The sequence below is a fragment of the Dermochelys coriacea genome, chromosome 1 (assembly GCF_009764565.3).
Source record: "Dermochelys coriacea isolate rDerCor1 chromosome 1, rDerCor1.pri.v4, whole genome shotgun sequence".
Taxonomy (NCBI): domain Eukaryota; kingdom Metazoa; phylum Chordata; order Testudines; family Dermochelyidae; genus Dermochelys; species Dermochelys coriacea.
This window is the reverse complement of record NC_050068.2, coordinates 312,564,210-312,587,027: the sequence shown is the minus strand read 5'-3', so window position 1 is coordinate 312,587,027 and position 22,818 is coordinate 312,564,210. Positions and strand designations below refer to the sequence as shown.

At 41.7% G+C, this 22,818-nt stretch overlaps 1 long non-coding RNA gene across 1 annotated transcript; it reads right to left on the bottom strand.

Moving 5' to 3' along the window:
* Positions 1–12,071: 12,071 nt before the first annotated feature.
* LOC119844401 lies at positions 12,072–18,849 on the bottom strand. Its single transcript, XR_005289242.2, has 3 exons — positions 18,723–18,849; positions 18,420–18,499; positions 12,072–12,735 (listed from the first exon to the last, which is right to left on the bottom strand). It is a non-coding gene; the product is annotated as an uncharacterized LOC119844401 (long non-coding RNA).
* Between the last annotated feature and the right edge of the window lie 3,969 nt (positions 18,850–22,818).

Below are 22,818 nucleotides of genomic sequence, written 5' to 3'. Positions count from 1 at the left end.
TAGATTTCAGTAAGGCATTTGATACCGTGCCACATGGGGAATTATTAGTTAAATTGGAGAAGATGGGGATCAATATGAACATCAAAAGGTGGATAAGGAATTGGCTAAAGGGGAGACTGCAACAGGTCCTACTGAAAGGCGAACTGTCAGGTTGGAGGGAGCTTACCAGTGGAGTTCCTCAGGGATCGGTTTTGGGACCAATCTTATTTAATCTTTTTATTACTGACCTTGGCATATAAAGTAGGAGTGTGCTAATAAAGTTTGCAGATGATACAAAGCTGGGAGGTATCGCCAATTCGGAGAAGGATCGGGATATTATACAGGAGGAGCTGGATGACCTTGTAAACTGGAGTAATAGTAATAGGATGAAATTTAATAGTGAGAAGTGTAAGGTTATGCATTTAGGGATTAATAACAAGAATTTTAGTTATAAATTGGGGACGCATCAATTAGAAGTAACGGAAGAGGAGAAGGACCTTGGAGTATTGGTTGATCATAGGATGACTATGAGCTGCCAATGTGATATGGCTGTGAAAAAAGCTAATGCGGTTTTGGGATGCATCAGGAGAGGCATTTCCAGTAGGGATAAGGACGTTTTAGTACCATTATACAAGGCACTGGTGAGACCTCACCTAGAATACTGTGTGCAGTTCTGGTTTCCCATGTTTAAAAAGGATAAATTCAAGCTGGAACAGGTACAGAGAAGGGCTACTAGGATGATCCGAGGAATGGAAAATTTGTCTTATGAAAGGAGACTTAAGGAGCTTGGCTTGTTTAGCCTAACTAAAAGAAGGTTGAGGGGAGATATGATTGCTCTCTATAAATATATCAGAGGGATAAATACAGGAGAGGGAGAGGAATTATTTCAGCTCAGCACCAATGTGGACACAAGAACAAATGGGTATAAACTGGCCACCAGGAAGTTTAGACTTGAAATCAGATGAAGGTTTTTAACCATCAGAGGAGTGAAGTTTTGGAATAGCCTTCCAAGGGAAGCAGTGGGGGCAAAAGATATGGGTGTCAGAGAATTGACAAAAGACAATAGAGAAATGGCGGTCTCTACCTATATCTTTATTGGGAAAGGTAGAAGCTATTAAAATGAATGTAGGACCAAGATTACTGTGTATGGTTATCCTAGTTCCGTTTAAATTTTCTGCTTCAGCTTTCACAGTCATAAATAGAATTATACAACAGTTCTTATGGAAAGTGAAGACACCAGAGATATCCCACAAAAGACTTCAGAAATCATGCCCAAGTAGGTGGGGAGGTGGTGGATTACCTGATTTGTATTTATATCACTTGGCTTTTCAATTAAGATGTTTAATTTGATGGCTCTGTCTGACCAACTCTTTCCAAGCCCCAGTGTAGTTTGAGATTGAAGAAAAATTTGTTAACCCCATTGGCTGTCTCTCTGCACTTCCATTTTTAAAATAGTTGCCTGCACCTTTAAGAAAAAACACAATATGTACCTCCTCTTGGAGTGTTCTTCAGAAAATCAATCCATTCTAATATCACCAACTCTCCTGTCATGCCAATCTGAAATACTCCATGATTTTAAATTAGCTAACTCCTCAAAACTCAAATCCACCTCACTTACTAAAGGCATGTTAACCATAGAAGATGTTACTGAACCAACAATTTTAGTCTCCTTCTCATATCTTCATAACAGATACCATCTACCACTACAGCAATTCTAAAATAATCTTAAATGCAAAAATATAAAGGAGCTGGGGAATTGTTGGCAGGCCTTAAACACTCCACTTGAAGTGCATCTTAAAAAAACACTTTGTGGGTCACATATACAAATGGCTGAACTCCTTGATTTGGCCTACGGGCTATACCATAACAGAAAAACAGGAGAAGGAGCCAAACATCTCCATTTCCTCCAACAGGTGCATATTACGAATGAGGGCCTGCAAATGTGCCTGTCCAGTGGTCAGGCAGTCAGTGAACAGAGCTGGGCCACACCACAGCCACCTGATTGGCTAAAACAATAGGTGGCTTTCTCTTAAGCCTAGAACCAGCAGAGGATCAGCAGCTTCTCAACCTGTACATTTATACCTCCCGGGGCTTGCTTCACTCCAAGCCCTGCTCCTGCTTGCTCCTGCACAGCTCCAGCTTGGATCCTGCCCTGCACCCAGTCTTGTTCCAGTCCTGTCTCAGCCTTGCTCCTGCCTTGGAACTAGCCCTGCTTCAGTCTTCCCTGACTTCAGGTAATCCACTTCTTCTGACCCTCGGCTCTGGTTCTTGGCTCTGACCCTGTCTTGACCCCTGGGCTTTGGCATTTGGACTCTGACCACTAGGCCTGACTCCTGCTCTAACCACTAGGCCTGACCACCTACGACCTGTCTCCTGACAGTGGGATAATATCTGGCATAATATGTGCAGAACATCCAGTTATTTGTTTTTGCATTTCTTTCAGAACAAAATTCTAAACAGATGTTATTGGACTCCTGAGCAATTGCATTGCTGCATGTCTGAATTTAATAATGCTTTCAGATTGTCAAATAATCTGATTAAATAATTTCATTTGAGCCTGTTATCAATCAGAGATTAGTACAGCATTGTACAGAATACAGAAAGAATAGATACATTACTACCCTTGGGATAAGGTAAAGAGCTATCCTCTGTGTCTGTCCTTTATAACTGGTGGGATGCCAACAGTTTTCACTCCCTACCTAATTCCCCAAACCTCTATCTTTTTATGGAGTATGAGACAAAAAAACCCCTTTTAGGAGGGAAAAAGTTCTTTCCCATGATTAATGTCACTGTGTGTCCTGTTTTGACATCTTTGTTTTACTTCATTACTTATGGAATTTCTTTTTTGGAATCTTTAAGTTACAGGATCAATAAATTAAGGAGAATTCTAATCTGGTCATTACAGTTTTATCCCCTACAGAACCCATCTGTACTAACAATTATCCCTTATCGATCACCCAGTCCACTACCGAAAACAAATAACCAGTATTCCTTATCAATCACCCAGTTTTGTTTTATACTTCTCTTCAAACGTTAGTAGTTTAAGGGGGTCTTTTCCCTGGACATCTGGATTCCAACAGACCAGAAGATGTTGCGGATAACTAGATACAGGCCAACACTCAATCATATAAAATTCCTAAATACAGGTCACTCACAAGTTAAAAACCAGAGCTCTGAGCCTGAGAATTCAAACACAATCTTTACTAATACCATAAAGATTTTGGGAGAATAGTAAATATGTGAATTAAATTAATGTATAAAAAGAAAAGAGGACTGAAAGGTTTAATATTTACTAACAGGTACTAACGGTATAAAGCTGGACTTGCCACACATAGTAAATGTTGAAGATATGACAGCTTAATGCAAACCTGTCTCATGCAGTTTTTTAATGTCAAAGTATACCCACATTTTGGAAGGAATTATGTGATGCTCTATCTAAGGTGACTGGGGTAGGGGTTACGCCCATGGGTGGCAAGTCCTATGGGACCGTGGTGCCTGGCCCAGGGCTCGGCTCCAGCAATGTTTGGGCTGGGTCTCTCCCTCGGCCCCGCCTCCTGCCCCCCTCTTCCCTCGCGCCTCCCCCAGGCCATTTTAAATGGCCCGGGGCCCCCACTCACCACTGGCAGCGCAGCAAAGATGAGCAACTTCCTCCCTGCTCACTCCATGTGGCTACTGGCCCCTCCCCGCAGCCCCTGGGTGGGGTGGGTCTGTGTCCCAACAAGTGCCCCTGCAGCCAATGGGAAGCTGCGGGGGCAGTGCCTGGGGGTAGCAGCACATGGAGACTTCTGGTCTGCCCTGCCTTGGAGCCCCAGGTAAGCGCTGCATCCCCGCACCCCCCTCCCAGAGCCTGCACCCCCTCCCTCCGCCCCTCCCAACCCCAAGCTCCCTCCCAGAGCCTTCACCCGCACCCCCAGCCTGCACCCAAACTCAGTCCCAGTGCCTGCACCCCAGACCCCTCCTCCACCCATACTCCCTCCCAGAGCCCAACCTTTCACCCTTCCTGCACCCTGCCCCAGCCCAGGGACTGTACCCCAGACCTCCTCCCCCCACCCAAACTCCCTCCCAGAGCCTTAGGCAGGTGGGGCGTGGAGTCTGGAGGGGCAGAGTTGGGGTGGGGTGGGTTCTGGGCACCACCAAAATTTCTACAAACCTGCCACCCCTGGTATGCCTACATCAGTCCTCTGGGTTTTTGGCATAGTAGATGATGTACCCTGATCAAGTAATGCGAGGAAATTGATTGCTGCAGCACATAGAGTAGCCAAAAGGATCATTTTACAAAAATGGAAATCTACTTTGCCCCCTCATTCTTTGATTAGCTAACTGACCTAATCAACAACACCCTCACGGAAAAACTGACAATCTATAGAGGCACAAGATCCTACTATGACAACACTTGGTCTTTCATGAGAGCATTACATGCTAACTCCAGGTATACTGGGCTTCTGATCCTTTTTTTTTTTAACTGAAATATTTATACTGGTACAAACTCAACTGTGTCCACAGCTATTTCAGAATAAAAGTTCCTTATACCTGTATACCTTATTTACCTTCCTGTACAGGAATAGCTGTACCAGGACAAGCACCTTTATACTGGTATAACTGTATCCTCACTTGGGGTCATGGGGGGAGGGGAGGGGGACTTGTGCCACTTTAAATACCTGTATAGTTAAAGTGCTAAAATTTATGTGGTAGACAAGGCCTTAGAAAAAACTTGTTTCCCATGTCCACCCTCATCCCCATTAGTTGATTTTGCACATTTGTAGAACATTCTCACTGTTTCCCCTACATTGCCAAGTAGCGAGTTTACTTTTTTGTCCACGTGGGTCCTTAACACAGCATTTGATGAGAAAAAACATGCTTAAAAATAAGAAAATGTGTAGGAGAAAACCATAACAATTGTCAGATGTGGCTTCAGCATTTGTAGTAGCCAAAACTGTATTTAACTCAATTTTCTGAAGTTAAGTAGAGTTCAAGTTGATTTCCCTTGATGTAAGATCAAAAATAATAGTAAACAAGAGAATTTTACTAGTTACTTTTCATTTATTTTTATGCAAGGTAATAGCAGCATTCCTGAAGAGAAGTGGGAGAACTGTAAAAAGGAATGCCACAAACATTGTAATAGCCAGTCTTCATATTGACAATCTGTGATGTATTGAAAACTCTCTGTTAAAACTGTAGGCTGCCACTTTACATTTCAGGCGGTTTTCCTGGTCATGTTTGCAGGCTTGGGGGCTCTGTAGAAAAGCATGTGATCTAGAACTAGCAATAATCAATCTGAAAACAGGCATCCTCAAGTTAGGTGGAGTGAGATGTGCCTCTCTGTTTTAGGAGCAACCTTCTTTTTTTCTCTCTGTGTTTGCGGGTTCTTGTGTGTTCTGAATTCTAAGAAATAAAGTTGTGTTATATTGCAGCCTTCCAATAAGAGTACTTTGTTTTTATCTAATTCCTGTTTGTATTATATTTCCCAGCATACAATCTCATGTCTAATCCATCTGCTAATCATGCTGTAAGATACTTCTAGTCTGGAGTTGGGGGACAAGGTGCTTGTATAAGGGCTTAGACGTCAGAAATTCTGATCCTATTCTCTTCCCAGTAAGACTTAAAACACCATTGACAAAAAAGCCTCAACTACACAACACAATAAATAATACTGTGTAACTGCAAGAAGATTGATGCAATGTAGTTTTAAGACATCACAAGATGATGCATCAGCACAAATATGAAATCCATAAGTAATAAAGGCCTTAAGTAGTAATATACCCACTCTACCTGTCAACATTATGTATCATCATCATTTATGAAAATCCAGCACCTAAATTTCTGATGAACTGTCTGGCATGTGTCCATAGACACATTTACTATCAAGTAAGTATACACTGTGAGTCCAGTGCTCCCATTTCTATTCTGAAAACACACGTGACCTAAAGCCAAGGAAATGTAAGAAAATGGTTCTGAAAATATATTTGAGTATAGACAATGCAGTATGTGTCATTTCTCCAGTTCTCAGTAAATTACCTTTAAGTATTTAAAGATGTGTGATATTTTTAGGACAACAGAAGACCGCGGCAAGAGAAAAGTTCAAACCTATAACTACTGTACAGCTTTCAATAAAGTATAATTAAATGCGGATTGGTGGACTGTGGAAATGTGGATGTTCACATATGGTGAACAGTAAAGTTCTGAAAAACCCTCTAAGGACAGTCAAGGCATAATACAAAGCTGAAAAGGTATAGCATTAAACTAGTGCTATGACTATTAAATGCTGTGTAATGTAATCCTCAGAGTAGAAATTTTTATATTTTGATTTATACTAAAATAAAATACAGAAAAAATACAAATGCTATCCTTTTCATTAATCCCCATGGAAATCCAAACTCGTCTATGATTTTTTTCCAGGATGAGAGTTATAAAAATGGTTTTGTTTTTATTTATTTTTTAATCTAATGTTCAGGTTTAAATTACTTTCAAACCCTTCCAATGTGATTCACATGTTCAGTGAGAAATATAGATGATCACACACATTAATGTATTTTATATACAGATAGCTACTGATTACAATCAGAGTGGATTGACAGAATATGCTGCTAGGATACTGGAAAGGTCATTTAATTTTTTAAGTGGAATAATGACATTACTTTTAAACTCTTACAATAACATCAACTTCTCTAAAACACTTTCTAAGCTACATAACGTATTCCTAAAATGTAAACTTTATGCTTGTATTCTGTTGTGTTGACAGTTTGCGCTAAAGGAGCACTAGCTAATGATGCACAGGGAGAACTGGTCTTTTCTTTATAAAGAATGTAGGCAAGATACTGCTGTCATTTACAGCAGTAACTCCGACTTCAGTGAAACTACTCCATCTTGGCAGTAGTATAACTCTGTTGGTTCCAATGATGCAGTTACTCCAGCTCAATACTGATGAAACTGGGAGCAAAAAGTGCATATAACTCAAGGGCCCATTTGGGGACAATAGGGTAATGTAGGAGGCAGAAGAGAGATAAAAGCATAAGATTAAAACTGATATATAATCTGGAAATGGTGGTGTAATATGTTAAAACTATTTTTCAGATGTAGAATAGCCAAAAAGAAACTTTGCCTGCTTTGAGATATATTTGTCAAGCTCTAGGCAAAAACAAAAGGAAATAATTCTTAAAATGTTTCATTTTTTAAATTTAATTTATTTGCATTTTTCTCTAAATGTCATCCAGAAAATGTGGTTTATTAAAAGAGCTCCATCTTCTGGTAAGTAATAAAAAAAATCCTCTTTAGACTTAGAAGAAAAGGCTTAAAATCATTTACAGAGATTAATGAAAAATTGATCCTGGGTGACGAATGTCTAGAGTTGCATTCTACAGGGAGTTTGTGACATTGTTGTGTTATAGCAATTTGTTATTTGATAACCTTCACCTCTAACCTTTTGTCAGGAATTGTAAAGATTATTGAATTAAAAGAAAAGGGCAACATATTTTAGCAACCTTGACGAAGAAAAGTAAGAGTCTATATTGATTGTCTTTGTTTGGTTTCAATACTATGTACTGTTTTCACTTTGTGGCAGTTCAAGCTCCTAGCTAGGTATACTCTTGGGCCAGACCAATGCCTCTGAAAAAATATTTAACCTTCAGCGAGGAATAGAAAAACAAGCACGTTGAAGATATTTGATTTCATTTCTTCTGTCTGTCCTATAAACCTATAATGTGCCTATCTCTGGGCTCCATTTAAACAAGCTAAACAGAACACACTGCATGAAAGAATTACAATAATTCATTGATTTTATTGTTTTTTAAGCAGGGTTGTTCTCATTACTTTTGTTTCCTAGGGGAATGTTACAGATCTACTAAGGAGGGCTATGCTATCCCCAAGAGGGTCGTTCCAAGTTTTGCCAATGATGCCACTGCAATATCCATCTACAACAGTGGTTCTCAACCTATTTATCATTGTGGGCTGCATATGTAGCTCTCTGTGTGTTATGTGGGCTGCTTCACAATATATATTCTACTTGTATGGCCCTGAGGCTGTTATATGGGCCACAGCTGTGTGCTGATTGCAGGTTGAGAACTGCTGATCTATAGGATGCTACATAGTCAGAGGCCATATGAGAAGTTAAATTGAGATTCCTAATGCTCCTCTCTGGTGGATATATAGGCAGACATTAAAGATCTTGTAGCATTTTTTAAAGTTCTTCACAAATTCTTTCATGCAATTTGTGAAAGTACCACAATCTACCCCAAAAGAGTTTTACTACACTCAAAAAAGAAAACATCAAATCAAGAGTGATTCAAGCAGTCATTAAAACATCAGACCCTGTTTCTTCAAACAGCAATGTGAGGGTGGATCACCAATAATATCACATCCATGAAGATGCAATTGCAGGATTGTGGCTTCTAAAGCATCTGGAAACACTGATAGCTAAAAAATGCTTTCAAATTAAGGGTTAAAATTTGAGAGCTGGAAATGAAATATTTAAACTTGCAAACTGTTATCCTATTGCAAGAAATATAAATACAAGGCATTCATTGCATTACTGTTTCACTATTGCTAACTATTTTATTGCTATTTCATCATTACTGACTAATTGCATGTTCTGTCAAATCATATGAAAAGTGTGTTGCAGAATAATTATTGACTATTCATCCTGTAATAACATAAATAACCAACCAGGAAAACTGTTTCCCAGATGATCCATCAGATTTTGTTGTTTAGACTTTAATAATTTTCTGTCAATTTGTGTCTGAGAAAGTAATTAGTGATTTAGCTTTTTTAAAAAATGAAATATCTTTCACAATCCTCTCTAAAATGACTGTTAGACATATTGCTTTTCTTTGATTTTCTTTCAGCACATGTCAGTAATGTATGTAACTACAGAATTAGAGTCTACGTGCGCTTTGGACTTGATCCTGACAGTCTTTGGGTAGTGTGCAGAAAGAAATGCCAGGATATTCTGCTCTAGCACACATATTACCATAGACTGCCCATGGGCATGAGTAAAGTTAAGCACTACAGCCCAAGTGTTCTAAATAGCCACTAATTTGGGGGTGCCCAAATAGAGACATGTTAGGTCTGATATTCAGAGGTGCTGAGCACCAATTACTCCCATACGCTTCAATTCAGTATTCTTGAAATTAAGTCCCAAGGAATCTCTAGCTGGCAACCTCAGAAGAGATGAAGGCAAAAATCAGTGGCCATGTGAAAATTTTGCTCTAGGAATAGTCCTGCATGATGCATAGTAGTCTGAAGCCCCTCGCTCTCAAATACAGAGTAAGAAAAAAATGGGCAGAATGCTTGTGGTGGGTAAGCCTGTCTGAAAAGATATGGACTGAAGTGAGGTCCTCAGTATATAAATATAGCACATACCTATGTGCTCACCTTCTAGGCCTTACTCCTCCTACTTAACAGGAGTAGTTTTGAGGCTGCGCAAGAGGGCTGTCATTAAAGTATGAGTGCAGGAGGTCTGGCATTAATGTATGAGTGCATTCTCCTCTGCTCCTTGTCCATTTTAGCACCTTGAGCTTGTACATGCTACCCTGTGCACCCTCACAGAGCAGGACTGAACACTTCAGCATGTCAAAAAGAAAAGAAGTACTTGTGGCACCTTAGAGACTAACAAATTTATTAGAGCATAAGCTTTCATGAGCTACAGCTCACTATTCGATGAAGTGAGCTGTAGCTCACGAAAGCTTATGCTCTAATAAATTTGTTAGTCTCTAAGGTGCCACAAGTACTCCTTTTCTTTTTGCGAATACAGACTAACACGGCTGCTACTCTGAAACCTGTGATTCAGCATGTCAGTTGTCTGAGTCCTTTGTTACTACCATTTGTATGTTGATCTTTCACTTTCCCTAGAATGTGGTTTTGTGGTTGGTTACTTATTTTCCCCCACTGATTCAGCTTAGTGGAATGGCAAACCCAATAAGTGTGTGCATATACAAGTACAATAGCCCTTGAGCCATTTGCACAATGACCCCCAAAAGAATCTGTCATACCTATTGCCTAAAAGCGTGGGACTGTCTTTCTGCATAATTTTCCTGTAAAATAATAATTCTATAACAAACTCAAGAATACTTTTGATTTCACTGCTACATGTGAATTTCCCCAAATTTCAGAGTTTTTAACATGTTCAGGTCTAGCTTGATTTTTGGTTCAATAAGTTTTAGAGCTATAAGCAGCAATGAAATTTGGACCTGGGTCCATTTTGGGACTCCAGGGCCTCCAGAAGTTCAGGGTTATTGTGATTGTGGGGGTTGGTCTTAGGCCCATCTCAAAATATTATGTTTGCACTGTATTATAACAGGAGAAGTAAGAACTACAGTTGTTAAGGTTGCAAATCTCTACAATTCACTCAACTTTCTGTAGCTTTCACTTCTGATGCTGAAAATGATTAGGCTCTGTTTCTGAGCTTTATGGAAAGTTTGATTAAAACTGTTTCAGACACTTTTGTTTGCGGGGAAAATGGGTGGGAACATTTTTTGCAGTATAAAAAAATTCTTGTGACTATTTTTGTGAACAGTCTGTGCCTATTTTCTCTCCCCTTCTTCCTCCCTTTTGTCAAGTTATATTGTAAACTCCTCTGCACAGGACTGTCTCTTTCTATGTGATCTTAATATAATTATAATTCCTTTCATGAGTAGAACTCAAAAGCTCTTCACAAAGAATGTCAGTATCATTATCCCCATTTTACAGATGAAGAAACAGGCACAAAACGGTGAAGTGACTTGCCCAAGGTCACCCAGCCTGTCAGTGGCAAAGCAGAGAATAGAATACTGGTCTCCTGAGTTCCATTCCAATGTTCTGTTCACTAGACCATGCTGTCTCACTTGTAAGTACCTATTATAATGGGCCTGATCTTGGTTGGTCCACTAGATTCCACTGAAATGCAAATAATTAATAACAATAAATGAAAAATAGCAAAGTTCAGTCTTGCTTTGGATAATTGCACATTTAGTGACAGTACATGCAGCCTCCATATCTCTCCTGTATATTTCACATGGGTTGAACATAGTCAAGGATCACATCCTGCTAGGTGTTTGTAAAGTGCCTAGCACATTGGTGACCCACTCCTAATTTGGGCCTTTGCCGTTGTCACAATACAAATAAAAGACACACTGTTACAAATTTCCTGCAAATCACATCGCCATTCACTGTATTTTTATTTATAATAGTATTTAGAGAGAGAGAGGACAGCAAGTTCTCAACTCATTAAGTACATCCTTCAGTCAAACAAACACCCCACATAAAATATTGTGCTGTGTCTCGATGTCTCATACTGACTCCTAAATCATCTTCCACCCTGATTTAACAATGAGTGGAGAAAGCACTTGTCACAGACATGCTGGAAGAAGCTCAAGCCAGCTGTAGGTGAGGTGCTGAAAGTTGCTCAAAAACAGCAAAGCTAGATAAGAGGTCTATCCTGTTGCTGAAGGGAGCAAAATTTTCTCTAGGCCTTACAGAACTTCTTAAAAGCATCAGGACTCTAGGAGCCAGATTTACCCCTGCACAGGCACCAAGTAACATAGAGATGGAAGGGAGGCAGTTTGCATCTCCTCAGTGAGTACTGGTGGAAGGAGAGAGTAGTTTAACATACCCTTTGGGCAATGATTAAAGTAAATGGAAGCAGGCTGAGGACCTCTCTCTGAACTAGCCAAGTGGGAGAGCTGTGTAGGAGCATTGCTTACCTAAGGCAGGGAGAGAAGGGGAAACTCCCATCTGCTTTTAGCAGAGAAAGGAGAATTCTCCTCCCTTCACTACTGTCATGTTCTGGGGTGCAATCCGGACCAGTAAGGGGTTGTGTCTCAAGATGCTTTGCTGCTGGGTTCTCTTGTCTGGATGCTTCCAGCCAGCAGACAAGCATGCAGTGTCTTGAGTGTCTGTGTGCTATGCAGGCTTGGTTCAGCGCTCTGATCCCAGCAGCCTGTCTACAACACAACAGCCCTCTCTACTCTCTATCACCCAGTTACCTTAAACAGGAGTGATCCCAGTACAGAATTTTCCCAAAACCATGTGATCCACAATGTCCAGCCCTCTCCTGGGCTATCCAGAGAGATATTAAGGTTTGTTTGTTCCTTTGAAGATACAATACCCAGCAGTTTGCCACGTTAATTGGATTTAACATTCACTTCAAATCAAACACAGCATTAGGCTGGTTTAGATTAAAAGTAAAACAAGTTTATTAATGAAATTGAAACAGGCTTTTGAGTTTATAAAGGATACAGTTAGGAATTGCTACCAGCAAATAAAAGTGAAAAATGCTTTCCAGAAGCTAAGGCTTAACACAACAAGCTACAGACTTTGTTCAAGGTAGTTTCCTTACCAATCCACCTTACAGCAAGATGGCTGAGCATCCATTTGGTTAGGAACTTCCACAAAGTCCAAAGTACTCAGTTCATTTGTCTTCTTAGGTGAAAGATAACTTGGGGTTATTTGCCTCTTGCTTTGTACAGTGAACCTCTTAAATGAATTCTTCTGTAGGTTAGCCCTTAAAGTAAAGTTCATTCAAGGTTTGAGGAAGTTGACATGGAGTCTCTTGGTGAAGGAAGTTTCATGCTTGCTTCTTCCCCTGCTGGTGTTTGCTAAAATGCAGATTGATCTGTTTCCTGCAGTCTCCCCCTCTCCCCCGCTGCTGTCTTGATAGTCCTGTTTACCTTCTGTGTAATTTGCATTCACATTGTCTCTTTGTGTACTGGGAAAATGCCTTCCAGATGGCAGAACCACATTCCTTTGTCTATGGTGGAGTAACTTCAGCCTTGCCTGGCAGATACACTTTAAGAACACAATTCCCAAAATGTTTGTAATTTTTAATTTGTCCTCCATACATACACCATGCAATAATATTAATGATCAGTATGTTATTTGTTTTCTATTGATATCTCACATTAAGCCTTTTAGATACATTAACCAGTGGGGGTACACTGAACTGGGTCAGGCCAGCTGAAACTTACTACCAGATACCACTGAGCCTCCATAGCCTCTTCCATGGGGATGTTGTTAGGGTCACAACTGCCTTTTGCTTTAACCCTTGCCTGAGGGCTGTCCCTGTGCCTCCCACGCAGCTTGGTAATGGTGTAGAGTAATCAGGGTGAGGGACTGCACTGGCCATTGGTCAAGACTTGTTGGCTTCCCTGCCTCTGCCTACCCCAGAAAGCTCCCTTCACTTGTGACTGCAGTGTTGGCTGCACAGCGCTGGTGAAGTTGGCTCTGCACTTGGTATACAGTCAGCACTGCAATGGAAGAATTCTCTGGGGGATGGCTTATATTTACAGCTGCATAGGGTTCTAGGTCAATGGTTATGGGATCCTGTTTCATGATCATGGAATCAGAGGCCCCATGTTCTCTGGAGGTCTGTTACTGACCAGACATCAGGGGAACTGAAAAAGGAGGTAGTTGGAAGTAATACAGTCACATGGAGAGACCAGTTTACAGAGTTTAATAAATTTCTACTTGTTTAACTTAACCTGCATTCAGCTTCACTCTTTGCAAATGAAACAGATCCCCTGCAATGCATTCAACAAAAAATATTGACAATAAATTAAAAAACAATCTACACACCACATTTAGCATGAGTGAGGTACAGGTCATCAGTGCTCCCAGACTATGTCCCACAGCTCTGATGCACCTAACCCCCATAGTTTGTTAGGGTGGCCACTCACACATTCCCTGAATACCTGACATTCCAATACTTCCAGCAATGGTGTGGGCCTTCCCCTACTGCTGTGACCTTGTTCACACCATGTGCATGATGTCAAGCCACATAGAGGATGCCATTTTGAAGAGTGTGCCACTTGGCTCCTGCTGGCATGAACTCACATGCACAGTACATGCAAGATCATGCCAGTGTAGGGCTGAGCAGCACACTCTTCAAAATTGCATTCCTCCTCCGAGTACTGGACGGCGGATGTATCACCCAAAAAGAAGCCTGTCTGGTTTAAAACTAGGTGAATGGCCTGCCTACCCTATAGTACCTGTAGGAGAAGATCATGCTGAGTCAGACAACAGCATTGATTTTTAGGGTTAACTCCCAGCAAAATGTCCTAGCTGGAATGTTTCCTTGAATTGCAGGGATTAGGCACAGCTGAGCTTAGTTAGGCTCAGAACCTTAAAAGAAGGTGCTGGGTTGCTCTCAGAAAAAGGAGAGGTGGGTGTTTGGTATTTATGAGCCATGACAGGGAATTCTAGAAGTAGGAGAGCTGCCTTTTTTATATAGCTTTATGGTTGAGGATTAAAGCTGTATTCAGGAAACATGATGAGAGACATCTGAAGATTTGTGTGCCCTTTTGATTCTAAAAGAATTCTCAATATAAACCTCAAGCCTTGGAAATGAGTAGTGGGTTTTTTTTTATTTGTTTGTTTGTTTCTGTTTGATGTTTGTGATGTTTCCCTCCTGCTGCACGGATCCTATTCTTGTCACAAGGTCAAGTCAGGAAGGTGTTTAATGCTCTCAACACCCAGGATTTGGCCCCAAAGTATAATGAGCAAGATGGGAAAAGTGTTGATGGGGTAATTCGTGCAGCAGATAGCCAAATGGAAGCCTTTAGCCACTTGAATAAATTATGTATAAAATCAGCTCTGAATACACTGTGCTAGCTAGAAAGGGAAATTAAAACCATTGTGCCTACTGCAGCACATAAAGAGTGATCCGATTGTATCCTGGATGTTTCTTTATGCTTCAAAAACTGCACAATCAGGGCCACCTACTGCCAGTAAGTGTCTCTCCTCCAAAGTTATTTATTTTTGTCTCTATTACCGAAACTGTATAATAAGGACAATCTAATCACAGTGAGAAGCTCCAGGGACTTTTTCACAGTATATCCAATAATTATGTATTGAAGTAGATGAAGTAATAATATCCTTTGATGTAACTTCCCACAGAGGGATCTGCAAAAAACCCCACTAGAGCCTGAAAAAAAAACCACAAAACCCGATACAAGATAATTACAGAAGAATAGCAAAGATCATATTGCCCAAATGTTCTTTCCTTCACACACTTAAGAGAATCAATCTGTTTGAAGAAAACTAACAGAGATCAGCCAAAACAGTGGCAAAGATTCCCAAAGTGAGAACTCCTACAAAGAATCAAGCCTATTGTTCATTATACATAATTGAATACATATTTTCTTTCTCGTCTTATTTCTCTGTACAAGGAACTATGTAATGGAGATAAATGATTAGAAATACACAAAAGCTGCAAATAAAACATTGCATATCTAAACAAAATAAACATAAGGCTGATGCCAAGAGAAAATATTAATTTGTCAGTAAATGTGTAATTGTAACTAGCCACAAACTTAGCAAAGAGAGAGAAAATCATTCACACACAAGAAATCTAGTCCTGAAAATAAAACTACTAAACTGTATATGAAAAATTATACCCCATCAATAGGGTGCCAACTTTCTACTCACACAAAACGGAACACCCTTGCCCTGCCCCTGTCCTACCCCATCTCCAAGGCCCCTCCCCCTGCTCACTCCATCACACCTCCCTCTGTCACTCTCTCTCCCCTCCCTCACTCACTCATTTTCACCAGGCTGGTTCTGGCTGGGGGTGCGGGCTCTGGGGTGGGGCCAGAAATGAGGAGCTCAGGGTGTGGGAGGGGGCTCTGGGCTGGGTAGGCAGTGGGTTGGGGTGCAAGAGAAGGTGACAGCTCCAGCTGGGGGTGCGACCTCTGGAGTGGGGCCAGGGATGAGGCGTTTGGAGTGCAGGAGGGGGCTCCAGGCTGGAGGATGGAGCTAAGGGGCTCAGAGTATGGGAGGGGGATCTGGGCTGAGACGGGGGTTGGGGTGTGGGAAGGGGAACAGGCTCTGGGCTGGGGGTGCAAGTTCCAGGATGGGGCCAAAAATGGGGGTTCAGGGTATGGGAGGGAACTCCAGGCTGGGCCAAGGGGTTGGGGTGCAGACTTTGGGTGGGGCTGGGAATGAGGGGTTTGGGGGTATAGGAGGGTGTTCCAGGCTGGGACTGAGGAGTTCGGAGGGCGGGGGGGGATCAGGGCTGTGGCAGGGGATTGGGGAGCGGGGGGGGATGAGGGCTCCAACTGGGGGTGTGGGCTCTGGGGTGGGGCTGGGGATGAGGGGTTTGGAGTGCGGGAGGGGGCTCTGGGCTGGGGCAGGGGGTGGGGGTGTGTGAGGGCTCTGGCTGTGGATGCAGACTATGGGATGGGGCTGGGGATGAGGGGTTTGGTGTGTAGGAGGGAGATCAGGGCTGGGGCAAGGGAGGAGGTCAGGGGTGCAGGGTCAAGGCGGAACTTACCTCAGGCAGCTCCTGGAAGCAGCAGTACGTTCCCCCTCCGACTTCTATGCACAGCCAGGCGGGGATTCCCAGCCAATGGGAGCTGCAGAGCTGGGGCTTGGGGCAGATGCAGTGTGCAGAGCCCCCTGGCTGCCCCTATGTGTAGGAGCCAGAGCGGGGACATGCTGCTGCTTCCGGGACCCGTGCGAAGCCACAGTGGCAGGGAGCCTGCCTTAGTCCCGTTGCACCACCAACCGGACTTTTAATGGCCTGGTCAGTGGTGCTGACCAGAGCCGCCAGGGTCCCTTTTCAACAGGGCATTCCAGTCAAAAACTGGACACATGGCAACCCTACCCCATCAACAGACTGGCCAGCTGCTGTACCATCTTGAGCTACCACTCTAGCAGAAACTCAGGACCAACTCACAGAGTTTGTTCTGTTTTTGACTATGGCATATTTCTCCCCTGAATTAAATTACAAATAAACCATACCCAGAAAATAAAGTGGTTGCGGTCTTTTAAAATGAGTGACACATTCTGGATTTATAAAATGCGCATAGCTGAGGAACGAATCTGCAGTTCTCTCAAAAAAACTGCCAGATTCCCCTCTTCTTTATCCTGGCTTAAAATACAGAGCAAGTCATGAGAAAATGTTCTTGCAAGTTTATGGTGGAATAACTCGGGTATAACAGCCTCCACAGATGTGAAGACACCAGGGAGAAGGCTGGACAAGTATATTTTTTGCACACCCCTTGGCTTATCTTAATGATGTCAGGTCTCAAACCCATGGAAAGGGGAAACGCTGCCCTTCAAATCTCATGAGTTTCACCTAATGGGAATGGAACCATCTCTCTTCCCCTCTTTTCAAAGTGGAGAGATTTGTAGTCTGGGAGACTAGAGTGTATAGTCTGCCAACAATGCAAAGCCCAAGGATTTGCAGGGAAAGCACAGTAGAGCTCCATGAATTCCAGACCTTTCCTGGGTATGGCTTTCTTCCCTTCCCTGCTCTTTCAGGCCTTCTTCCTCACTTTTGGCAGCACAGCTCTCTCAAGAGCCATTCAGTCATTGACTACTTCCCTAGTGACCATTTAATTTATCCCCATTCACCCCCTTCTAAGCAGAGTAGAACTCACTGATGGGGTTAGTGCTTTTGTTGCAACATTGACTTCCATACTCATTTGCATTCAGAAATCCAGCTGGTTAGGAGAGAAATATGCCAGCAAGAGTGACTGTTCCTATACTCAACCCACTAAGCCCTAACCATACAGATGGGCCTCTGTTGTTTTCTGAGGAGAAGGGAGTCTAATGTGGAACTCTTACCCTCCTTGCACTGTTTCTGAGCCTCAGTATAAGTATTAGAACTCAAGAGAATTATGAAGACTTGAGGCATTCCTGGGATGATTTTTATTCTAATTTAAAATGATTTAGCAGCTTGTAACAGGGATAACCTTGCTACCATATATTGCTTGCTATCAAAAGGGAATTTCTAGTTTTTCCTCAGACACCACATTGAAATGACAAATGAGGACTAACTTCTGTACAAATTGTACTGTATTGGAACATTAATTTGTGAATAGGTTAGCTGTAACCCCGACTCAGGTATTAATTGAACATTGATCAGCAGTGAAGAACGGGAGATCATCTCTACTGTCAAATGTGCAAAGGAAGATCCATGTTGCAGATAAAGTAGAAGATGGTTTCATTTCCACTGCCTGGCTTCTGCCTACCTGTAAAGTTCCATGCACATCTATTGCAGAGACCCATAATAATAATGAACAACTAACTGCATTTCTATCATATAAATCATTTCTAACTGATCAAATCATTTAAATGTAGATAAAACTGAAATATTTAATTCTGATTTTAACATTTTAAAATATATACACAGAGAGAGAGAAAGAATTTTGTTTTGATTAGTTGTTTAGAAATGAAATGAAAAATGGAAACATTCCATCCTGAAAATGTCAAACAGGATGTTTTGAGATTATTGAAATGCTTTGCTTAAATTCTTTTTCTTTTATACTGAATTTTGTGAAAATCAACACCTTTTTCAAAATGTTTAGATTTTGACAAAATTAATTTTTTTGAAAAATATTTTGATTTTAAAATTTCAACGACCTATGCCCTTTTTGTCCATAAGAATGAATCTGGCCCTTTCATTTTTTAAAAAAATTCTGTTAAGATTTTTTATTATGTGTGTGAGAAAGACAGAGAGACTCACTCACCCACTCAAGATATTTCAGCTGATGCCTTGCTCCTCGACTATTCATTTTGACTATCCCTGATGGGCTAGAAATTCCATACACTGGGAAAAAAACCAAAGAGATTCTGAGAAGACCATGATAACACTTCCAGCACTGGCATTTGTGTAAACACATTTTTGTATGAGTAATTGTGAGAATTTAACTTTCCACAAACTTTCTTGCAAACAAACAAACCAAATCACTTGTACAGATATTGGTGGGAAATGAATAAAAAGGGTTGCAAATGTCATCAAGGTCAATATGCAAGTTATATTCCAAACAAACCTTTGTGAATACCTTTTCTGCTTCACCCTTCTCTTCACCACCTTTGTACAGAACGGGATTCCTTCTGGAAAATAGCTGCTTGTCTGTGGGCTCATTTATCAAGAGGATAATGATGCAAACCTTTCTTCTCACCTGTGCAGAGGCAATTTAAGCAAAAAAGAATAATCAAGGGCACTAATTGGCACGACATCCTCAGAGCCCTGACCTTAACCCAATACAGCAAATAAGAACCTTAATTAAGTCAGAACAAGCTAAACATGAACAGTATCCAAGCATGGTCAACAGTCTGGTTTACAGTAGAACATGGAGCAATATTTTATTAGACACTGCAGGAAAATTATTTGCTATAAAGTGATTATTGCACCAAAGGGTTTGGTGAAGAGAAAATACGAATCTACAATTCCTTAAAATTTGATTTATTTGGACAATTACATTTATTATAATTTTAGCCTCCAACGTGCAATGGGATCTGCTAGCCACACTGGATCTGATTGCAGGATTAGAAACAGTAGTTGTGTTTTGATTGTGTTATTTTTTAATCAAAGCTTTTTTTCCAGTAAATTTACTCACTAGTGTAACTCAGCTGCAAAATATGCTGAAGAACATATGACACTTGCTGTGAATTTCCTTTTGTTATATATGATGGAGCTATGAAATGTGTCAAAAATTATTTAAACTCTTATTAATTTATCATGCCAGAAAATCAGCTGGGAATTATCCTCTGGCATGGAGTAATCACCACCATGTTCCCAGTGTCTCCTCCTTATGCCCCTCAGCAGTGGTCAGAGTATATGCAGCACATGCAAGTTTGCATGTCCTATTAACTGCCTTCCCAGCAGTAGACTGTGAACTCACATTACCTGATCATGACTGTCCCAGCTATGACCAACATGTGCCCAGAGCAGAAATTACTTGCTGAGTATCAAACCAAAAATTGGTGAATACAGCAAACACAGCAGCATTGTCTTTTCCAGGCTGTATTGTGCCTGAGGATTTCTGGTGACAATATAAACTGTAAAGGAAACTAATATTTGAGTTGTTTGCACACATACCAGCTGCTTGGCTTGTACTGAGCATGCTCACGCAGACTGAGCATGCTGAGTAACACTGCTGAAGCTGGCTGCCCTCACTCTGCCCCCTCGCTCCCACTATCGGCAGGCACAGGTCATCTCTGCTCCCTAAAGATCCTTTTTGGGAAAACAAGTTTTAAAGTACAGCCAGTTCCCTACCACACTCTCTAAGCCTAGCCAGGAGATAGATCAAATTCTTACATTTTCTAGCCATCCTTTACCTTGCCACTCTCCCACCCCACCCAGCCCAATCTGGCCTTACTAACTTTGTTAGCTGTGCTGGGTGGCTCTAGCCCACCTCTTCCTCAGCAGAGTGGTGTTTATGGTGCAGCACCGTTGCTCCTGGTGGACTTTCCGCCAGTGGGCCCCTAGAATGGCATCTGTTGGCATAACCCAATCAGCAAATCTGGTTCAATAACTGTTTCCAGATAATTCATAAAAATATAAAAGGGCTAAAATCATCCGATAAATTATTAGCTATGAATAGTTTGCCCAGCTACTAATAGTTTGTCTAGCAGTGGTAATACACAGTACAACCTTCTGATCCAAATCTCTATGGATCCCATCCACACTAGTCCAAAACACACATGTTTTACCTTTTCATCCACTTGTTGTCAAACCTAAGTTCTCTTCATATGAAACATGTCCAGCCTTGATTCACTGGTCCACAGAATCTTGCCCTGGTCTTCTCATGTTCATTTGGAATTCAGTTGTAGGACACTAATCTTATTTGTTGCTCCCAGGAATGATTCTCCAGCAGCTACCCTCTAAGCCCTTCTCCTAATGTTGCCCCTACATTCTGCAGCCTTACCAGCTTGTACTGTGATCCTTTCAACTGTTGCAAGCTAACAGGGTCACAGACAGTCAAAAGTTAGATGAGAATCCTCCAAAAAGCAACTGGGTGCAGTAGAAAGTATTGTTGGTAACTTAGGCCTGGTCTACAGTGCAGGGGAGATCGATCTAAGTTATGCAACTTCAGCTACGTGAATAACGTAGCTGAAGTCGACGTACTTTGATCTACTTACCGCAGTGTCATCACTGTGGTAAGTCGATGGCTGACGCTCCCCTGTCGACTCCGCCTGCGCCTCTCACTCCGGTGATGCACCGGAGTTGACGGGAAAATGCTCGGCGGTCAATTTATTGCATCTAGACTAGAGGCGATAAATTGACTCCCGCTGGATCAATCGCTGCCCGTTGATCCCGCACATAAAGTAGACAAGCCCTAAGTGACACTTCCTAAAGCTGATTGGGGGGAGGGATAGCTCAGTGGTTTGAGCATTGGCCTGCTAAACCCAGGGTTATGAGTTCAATCCTTGAGGGGGCCATTTAGGGATCTGGGGCAAAAAATTGGGGACTGGTCTTGCTTTGAGAAGGGGGTTGGACTAGATGATTCTATGATTCTAACCAATGCCCCCACATGGCAATAAGGGAATTAGGACACTTAAGATACTGTCTTTCAAATGCAATAGGAAACTGAAATTTTGTCCACAAGTGGTTAATCAGATGTCTTCAAAATCACTGTACAAACATTAAACAAACCTACTCTAAAGCCTTTCAGCTTTTGAATGACTAGGAGTTGACAAAACAGAGCTATTCCCTGTTGTGTTCTCTGCCCCCTGCACAAAAAGACTTCTCTGAAAATCAGCATCTTAAAAGAACCATTAAGGATCTTTTAAGTCCAACCAAGGTTGCTATAGTGACACTCTTGTTACATCAGGTCTGGTGTTTGTTTAAGGCTGGTGTAGAATGAAAGGAGAACTTCCTGTTTCATTTGCATGTGTAAATGAAGCAGACCTTGCTTATTTTTCCCCTTAAGGTGCTCAGAGGTTAGGTGAGGAAAGTGAATGAGATTCTGTTTATACCAGGTGTGAAAAAGCAGAAAGGACCAAAATCTAATCTTGTGCAAAAATCTGTTCTCCCTGAAGTCAATAAGGCTACACAGGTGTAACTGGTTTCAGAGTAGCAGCCGTGTTAGTCTGTATTCTCAAAAAGAAAAGGAGTACTTGTGGCACCTTAGAGACTAACAAATTTATTAGAGCATAAGCTTTCGTGAGCTACAGCTCACTTCATCGGATGCATTTGGTGGAAAAAACAGAGTAGAGATTTATATACACACACACAGAGAACATGAAACAATGGGTTTATCATACACACTGTAAGGAGAGTGATCACTTAAGATAAGCCATCACCAACAGCAGGGGGGGGAAGGAGGAAAACCTTTCATGGTGACAAGCAGGTAGGCTAATTCCAGCAGTTAACAAGAATATCAGAGGAACAGTGGGGGGTGGGGTGGGAGGGAGAAATACCATGGGGAAATAGTTTTACTTTGTGTAATGACTCATCCATTCCCAGTCTCTATTCAAGCCTAAGTTAATTGTATCCAGTTTGCAAATTAATTCCAATTCAGCAGTCTCTCGTTGGAGTCTGTTTTTGAAGCTTTTTTGTTGAAGTATAGCCACTCTTAGGTCTGTGATCGAGTGACCAGAGAGATTGAAGTGTTCTCCAACTGGTTTTTGAATGTTATAATTCTTGACGTCTGATTTGTGTCCATTCATTCTTTTACGTAGAGACTGTCCAGTTTGGCCAATGTACATGGCAGAGGGGCATTGCTGGCACATGATGGCATATATCACATTGGTAGATGCGCAGGTGAACGAGCCTCTGATAGTGTGGCTGATGTGATTAGGCCCTATGATGGTATCCCCTGAATAGATATGTGGACAGAGTTGGCAACGGGCTTTGTTGCAAGGATAGGTTCCTGGGTTAGTGGTTCTGTTGTGTGGTGTGTGGTTGCTGGTGAGTATTTGCTTCAGATTGGGGGGCTGTCTGTAAGCAAGGACTGGTCTGTCTCCCAAGATCTGAGAGAGCGATGGCTCGTCCTTCAGGATAGGTTGTAGATCCTTGATGATGCGTTGGAGGGGTTTTAGTTGGGGGCTGAAGGTGATGGCTAGTGGCGTTCTGTTGTTTTCTTTGTTGGGCCTGTCCTGTAGTAGGTGACTTCTGGGTACTCTTCTGGCTCTGTCAAT